Source organism: Triplophysa dalaica, chromosome 17 (genome assembly GCF_015846415.1).
Source record: "Triplophysa dalaica isolate WHDGS20190420 chromosome 17, ASM1584641v1, whole genome shotgun sequence".
NCBI classification, from domain to species: Eukaryota; Metazoa; Chordata; class Actinopteri; order Cypriniformes; family Nemacheilidae; genus Triplophysa; species Triplophysa dalaica.
In genome coordinates this window covers 6851122-6859672 of record NC_079558.1, presented here as the reverse complement: position 1 = coordinate 6859672, position 8551 = coordinate 6851122, and positions in this window count along the sequence as shown.

Genomic DNA, 8551 nt, shown 5'->3' with positions numbered 1-8551 from the left:
ATCACCCACGTGCGCGTGCTTATATGTGCCAATAGGACATTGATTTCAACGTGAAGAAACCGCAGACGCTCGCTTAACACTCTCAGCTTTGTCTAAACACACATCCAGGTCTATTCGCAGCTATAGCACAGACACACTCACATGCTTAACTGTGTGCAGTTGCGAGCTGACAAACACAATGTTGCGAAACTGTTCCCTGGGGAGAAAACGTGGTAAATGGTTACCATGTAAACTTTTTGTAAAGGCTGCATGTTTATGTAAAAGTGTATATATATATATATATCCATACAATCCAAAAATCTTCACAAAATGGAAATTCTGTCATGAATTACCCACTCAATTGTTCCAAATCTGTATCAATGTATTTGTTTGGTTGAACACAGAAAGATGTTTGGACAAATGCTTGTAACCAAACAGTTCTTAGACCCCACTGACAACTATAGTAGGAAAAATATGGTACTGTGTTAGTCAAAAGTGCGGCAGTTTGGTTACAAGAATTCTTCCAAATGTCTTTCTCTGTGTTCATCAGAAGAAATAAATTGTAAAACACAAGCGAAAATGTTGTCATGTCTTTCTCCTTAAATACAAATTTTATTTTCAAATTTTATTATTGACTATTTTCATTTCTATACTTAAATTGACATGACATTCACAATTTTGAACATGATTTTTTGATTCTCAAAAAAAATATTTTTAAACACAGTGGAAGCTTTGATATCTGAAAAAGTCCTTGTTTGATTAGTTACCTAGTAACAAGTACTCATACCTGTATTTGGGATTTTAAATCCCAGATTTTCATCTAGACCTCAACTGAGGTGCATGATGTGTGTGTGTGACTACAAATATAACATTTTATTAGTTTGCAATTGGAGTGTTGGGCAGGTTGCACACTTAAAGGTCATTTGAGAGCAAATGCATGAATATTTGCCATGAAATGAAAACAACGGATGAATTAGATACTAACAAAGGGCAGCTTTGTTATTCAGGAAGGTAAAAATTAACATAAAGATTTCTGGAAGTCTTTGCTCTGAAATGTGATGTAATACAAGCTTTTAGGGCACAGGGTGCCTTTCATTTTTTCTTCAAGACTTATCGTCTTACTGTGGCTCTCTTATTTTACAGGCTTGTCCAGCATCATGAGACCCCTTGCCCAATGTCTGGAAAAATCTCTGCTTAAATCTTGTTGGAATGTATTGCATTTTAACCGATTCAGGAGTGCCATGGTTCTGAGTTAATATGTATCCGTTCTATGGTAAGAATGCAGGGCCTTTATTTTCATTAGAGAGAAGATACAGGAAACCAACTAGGTGAAGCAATTATCACTTTTACTAAGTGATATAACTCACCCTGACCTCTGATTCCTTGAATCATTTAAAGGAAAATATTACCTACACTATCATACACTGTAAAAACAAAAAAATTCAACCCAGCATTGGGTCAAAAAGGAACAAACACAACCTGTTATATGTTAAGTTGGTTGATTCAACCCAAAGTGCTGGGTTCTAACCCATTGATGGGTCAAATATAAACATTTAACAACTACCAGAACAACAATTGCATTTGTTTACTACAGTATATATGCAAAAAAACAATACCAGATGGCTTTAGTGATGCTGACATGCACCTCCATCCAAATAACATTTATGAGTGAACTATTCCTTTAATAAGCAAATTCTATTGGATGGTGGGAACGAGTCGCTTCAAGTTTTTATATAAGGAAAGATTCTGGTCTCAGAAACTAGGGCACCAAAAAGCAAGAATGAAATCAAGTCATAAGATTGTCAACAATCACATGTTGTGTTATGTGAACAGTTACTCTTTGACTGAGAAACACAGTTTCTTCCCAAACTATCCAGTGTTACGGTTTGTTAAGGAGAGCCAAAATAATGTCAAACATTTTCTTGTATGCATGTTTCGTTTAAATAAGGGAGTATTGTATTTAAGAAAGACTTACTGTATACTTCCTTATAAACAACATAATTCGAGACTTGATTCAATACTGTATGTTTTCCAATATAAAGTGAAAAGTCGGCATAAAAAACACACAAAGACCTTGCTAAAGACAACCAGCCTCGAATCCCCTTTCCTTTTGACATTTTGCTGAAAATTATTTTCCAGGAGATTCCGGACACTGGAAGGGAAAATGTCACCAAATCATAAATAACTGTGATGGTAGAGCCAGCTCAACTATGACAGCTCCATGTAATTCAGATCACGCTGAACAATGTGGAGGTCAAGTGAGTCATGCTTTGATGTAAATAAGATCTCTTGATGGCAGTAAAGACACGTGTGCAACTAACAAAAACAAACAATTTACTAAGATTTTAAAAGACATGAGTAGTGTCTAATGATGAATGACTACTGTGTTAATGTCTAGTGTAGGCATATTTATCTAGTATTTTTTAACAAAAATAAATTTAAAATTAAACACTTAGTGATCAGCAAATGATCACTGATTAAATGACATGATTAAATTAGACTGATCACATTTTAGACAATCTAAACATGTTAGACAAACAGTTTATCCATAACTATGGTGGAACATAGTTACTATATACAGTATATAGATATACATGTATATAGCTGGGGCGCCAGAAATATTTTGTAAAATATTTTTTTCCTGTACAAATACATGGTTTTCTCGTTTTTTCTTTCTTTTTTCTTTTTCTGAAAACTGACGTTTTTCTACCGTATTTAAAAAATAGACAAATAAATCCCATTAAAACACAGAATTCTACCGGTAGCTGGGGTGCCATAAATATACCACAACAGTTTCCCCTATAAAATTACATGTTTTTTTCCTGTATTTAAAAAAAATACTTGAAAGGTCTGTTGATAAAACAGTACAATTAAAGTTTTTGGACATGGGAGAAAGTCTGTCTGGCTTGCACTCTATCCACACAATCACATCCTTGCTTGGTATTTCTCAATCCCTGTATGTGCTTTGCGAAATGCAGAGAGCCAGTCAAGTGTCCAAAGCGCAGACAGAAATCCGGACACCAAACAGTTATCACCCTAGAAAACTGTGATTTTTTTCATCCAGTATTTACAGCCTGAATTCTTGTATTGTATCTTTTGTATGTGGTCACCTATGTGCGGTTCTGTGGAAAAGGAGGAAAACTGGCATGGTCGGTGTCAGGCCATACATGTCATGCAACGTTAATTTGGTCATTCAAGATTAATGGAGCTGCCCAGGATGTCCTCTCTGTGCCCGCTGTGTCAGATGGCATTAATGACCCTATTCGATACCTGCCAATAAGGTCTACACTTCAATCTCATTTTGTGCTGTTTATATGAGAATGTATCCTTTCAGGATGTATGTTGACCCACTATCTCAACAGAGAAAACACTAAATGGGTTTTTCTGGGATCCACATGTCTTTAGCAAAAATATTGATTTCTACAGTCTTCTACCAAGTATCTAAGTGCTTTAGGAGCATGTAGCAGCAACCTCTGCAAAACATAACTGAGGTCAGACACTTCAGAAACATCTTACACTTTATAAGCAATACTACAACTAAACTTTATGATTCACAGGAAGAATAAACTGCTGGATGTCTACACTTCAAGATTAAATAATCGCACTAAAAAAGAGAAACCATTTCAAAATTATTTTCAGTATCAGTTGGTACATGTTTAGGTAAAGTAATCATTTCGATTTCATTCCGTGACCTACTGACAATATTTCGTCCAAATTAAAAAAAAAAATATTGCTTCTATTTGCAGAAAAGGAGAACTGGAGAACAGGTCAAAATAAAAAAGATGCTTTATTTTTTCAGACCTCTAACACGGCAAAGAAAACAAGTTCATATTCCCTTATAAGCAATACAACAATAATATTTGTATATGTATTTAGGAAAATATCGAAATTAATATTTTATGTGATAAACTGTATTTTTATCAATGTTTTCAAGTATCTTGTCATGCTGTCAGTCTTTTACATTGCTGTTCGATGAGGTTTGATTTTCTTGATATAGAAATGCTGATTAAATGAACATTTGGAATTGTCTCTTAATTTTTACACTTGGCTTTTGACATTAGAAAATCATTACAGTTACAACATTGCCCTTGTGAAGAAAAGACAGTTGATAATTTTAATGAGTCGGGTGTGGAAAAACTTGAAAAAGCCCAGATTGGAATTCCACTAAACACCTTTGGGATAAACTGGAATGCTGAATGTAAAGCAGACACCTTCACCCAACATGACACAATATATAGGGTATAAGATGGATCTTGGCTGTGGAGTCAGGGAATTGTAAATGTTTATTGTATTAATAAATTAAGATGAATCTTTATAATATGCAAAGAACACTAACATTGCATCGAAAGTCTTAGCGGATCAAACCTATTTCATATTAAAGGGATTGCACCCAAAAATGAAAATTCATCTTTACTAATCATGTCATGAAAAGCCTCTATGACTTTCTTTCTTCTGCAGAACACAAAAGAAGATATTTTGAAGAATGTTGGTAACCAAACAACAGAAGACCCCATTGAGTTCTTATTATACGGACACAAAACCAAAAGTACATTTCTCGAAATATCTGCATTTGTGTTTAACAGAAGAGAGTCATATTGACTTGAATGACATGAGGGTGAATAAATGATGACAGGATTTTTATTGTTTGATGAAGTTTATCTTTTAATACATGTATAGTTGCTAGGATTTTGTTGGGTACAAGAACACTTTAAGTGCAAATACTGTCCAATAAATTGCAACCGGATTATCAAAACAAGGTGAAAACAGTGGAAATATATGCAGCGGCCTTTCCCGGAGATGATTAAGAATGAATGGATTAACAACAGTATTTGAATAGGGTATTTGGAATCAAATTCTCCTGAGAAAAGATCATCTTATATTTCTTCCTCTAAATCTCCCTCAGGTCTGTGAGTTCATCCAACTGTTTCAAATCACCAGATATCTTTGTCCAATTGAAACTATTCACAGCCATATTAATTTGTGACGAAAAACAGAAGAAAAAAGGCTAAAACGTTCAGTTCCTTCAGTTATGGGCTTATCCTACAGGTTTTAACCCAGATTAATAGCATTTACTTTCTGATTACGTACAGCTTCTTGGAGACTATCGTTGCCAACGACCATTCTTATGAGTGTGGGCAATTTGCTCTAACTATTAAGATTGTTCAGCTGAAGGACACTGAAAGCAGACATCTCCAGTAAAAAAGTGATTTAAGTTAAAGTACAAATGAATAACATTTAAGCATAGCTAAAATACATTCTGACTATAAGGACAAATTGAATTCTTACAATCAATTAAAAAATAAATTATTTAAACTTTACATTCATCACACCTAGGCACTTTGGTTATTTGTGACAGACCACAAAAATAAAAATCACATAAATAACTCTATAATTGTGGGTGTCAGGAAACATGTGGAATCGGATGAAGTTGGAGTCAAGTGGGATCAGAATGGAGGTCTGCTGTTTCCTCAGCGTTCACAAACCTCCAAGGCCTCCTCTGAACTGTCAGGATTTATACTGATGGAAGGATTACCGTGAAAAAAGGGAGATGGGATTTTTTGAAAGTACATTAATCCAACAATAATCCCGTCCCACAGCATTCCTTCCCACGTCCATAAACACGTACACACAAACGCAACACAGGTGCAGCCCGGCATCTCTTTAATAAATAGGGTCAGATGAGAAAACAGCAATTTGAGAGATGATGTGAAGACATAGAGTAAAGAACTAAGGGACAGGAAGATACATGTACAGAAACAGGTTTACAGGTGTCAGCGGGACCCCAGGTGCATGGGGAAAGTGAATGAGGCCAATTGAACGGAAAGACTTCTTGAGATGTGCAGACAAGACTTCAGGGGTCTATAGCCAGGATATAGATATTAAGCCGTAAACAACTAAGAGACCACCACTTAAGTGTTGGCTTTACTCATAATTTCTACATGTATTGCAAACGTTCTAATTAAGTGTCTGTTAAATTTCAACAAAAGCAAACCTCAGGAAAGACAATCAAGTCACAAAACAGCAATGTGAAATTCTGACAGAATGCAAAAACACATGAATTTTTTTTTTTTTGTGCTGATATCACAAAGTTTGCCGAAAACTTTGGATGAGTGATACAGCTAAAACGATTTCTATATATTTGGATCTCGTGACAGTATTTGTCGTACATCCGGAAAACAACATAAACAAACGTTATGTGGCCCAAACATTAAAGGCGCCGTTTTTGATTAACAGCGCCCACTAGCGTTGTATTATAGATTTGCCACAAATCGCTCAGTCCAAACACCACGGTGGCCACAACAGTACAAAAAGATGTCGTTCTCATGTTGACGCAGGGAAGAGATTTTGCGAGCATTAGAAATTAAGACTGTATAAAGAGCTATGTCTTATGTATTACATAAAATAAAAGGTTTGTGGATTTAAAGTTTAAAAAGAAGGATAAAAGTCAGGCAGGAGCTAGGACAAGTGTTAATATTATAAAGACTTTCCAGCAGAGACGCGTCTCATTAGGACCCGCGGTACTAAGGCTTTTAGCAGATTTAGGGGGTAAAGAGGTATCGTCCCTTTACCACGTGAGCATGCTGGAGTGCGGCCTACTGTGTGGCGCAAAACATTCCCAAGTCCGAACCGGAGAGCACTATTCGTACGGATCATCACGCGACCCATTGCATGATACCGCGGCGGAGGGGAAGAGGAAAGGCGCGTTGTAGAGTTGTTTGTCCGTTTAGTGCTTCTGTACAAAACACGGCGGCTAATTCACTGTATGCATGGCTACTTCCGCTTTGGGCTCAGTTGTTATCTATCGTCCGGCGTAGCACTGGAAACAACGCTTGCCTAACGTTACGGTGACATAATTGTTCATTAAGTAAGGTCTTTATACACCTCTGAAGAAATAGTTTTGTATATTATATTGCATTTCCGTCAATAGATCCCCCTAAAAAGGCCGTATTGTTCCTTTAACTTCTGTTAGACCTCTGTGAAAACTCAATAACTTGAGTAGTTTTAAATTAATTTAATAGAATTAATGCACAATAAAATATTAACATAATTCCAATTCATATAAATTAAATCTTAAATGGTCATATTATAACCAAACACAGAACAGAAGTTAACTTCGGGCCAGGTGTGTGCATCTGATGAAACCGTCTTTGCTCTAAAATAGCTTTAAAGAGTCATTCATTCAGTGTAGTATCTGTCTTAACGTTCTTACACTCGGAAGGACAAAATTATGTTTAATTAACCAAGTTCGGGAGGAGCAAATGCGGATAACTAACCCAGCTGGCTTGCCATGACTAATCTCACCAACCAGATAATTAACCCGAATGGCTTTCCATAACTAACCTTACAAATTGTTGTTTCCCATCATTCCTGCTTACTCGTCTGTATTGTAAATATGAATCACATTCAGCAGTTACACGAAAGCAGATTCTTGTCATTTAATAGCAGCGGTTTACGATTAAGCTGGGCATTTTGTTGTGAACCTTTACTGCAAACATGTTCACATCAACAGTATGAGATGTGAAGCACACATTGATGAAGAGCTGAATAACTGCCTTCCACTTTTTATGGGACAAATCAATAGATGGAAATTCTATTAATCTGGAAATTTAACATTTCAATATATTTGTGCTAGAGTCACTGTGAACGGTGACAGAGATGCTACACATACATGATGAACATTTTATTGCAGAAATAGTGATGGTTCTTTAACTGGGACAGACAGTCGTCATTGTATTAAAACACATTTTAAAATGTCTGATCCTAGATGTGGTCATGGTTTACAAATACCCCCCAATGTATGAATATATAGGGGGTGTTACCATGGTAATAGTGTATGTCTGTGCTCAAGAGCGCACAGACAGAGAACTTTTGACTATATTGTGTTACATCAATAACACAGTGGCATATAGGTCCACAGAGACAAGAAAGTAAATTCCAGAGGATGTGTGTCATCTCTTGCGTAATCAAAACAAACTCGGATGAACGTCAGCATTGTCCTGCTTCTGTATGTTAAAAGGTTTGCATTACTAATGTCCACAACATATTATACAAAATACACAGTCACTTGACTATAAATGTAACATTGTTGTATAACATTCTTGAAATACAACAGTTCACTAAGGATATAACAACACAAGCATAAAACTAGGAATAAAAATATACGCTGAGATTCATCCCTTGCAATTTCTAGGCAGACAGATATGAAAATATTTCATGTCAGCAAATTGCATCTCCGGAAACAAGTTGTCTACTTTTTTTAACATTTCAAAATGATAAATTTGGAACCATTCCTAAGAAAATGTGGGAGAAAGAGAGCTCTATCAACATTAAATGCTGAGCAGTCTAAGAATTTTAACTCAAATCTTAATTCAGACTCCTTATCAAGCTCTTCCATTTCACAGGATATTAAGGCACATCGTCTTGAGGAGAGTACAGCTGAACATCGTACCATTCCTATCTTCACACAAAGATATTGAACTGACAGTTTCTTGAAAATGCTAAAGTGCTTTCGAAGTTTTTTTTTATAGATGGACAAATGTTCTTGAAAGGGTGATGTCAGGTGAGAAAAAAT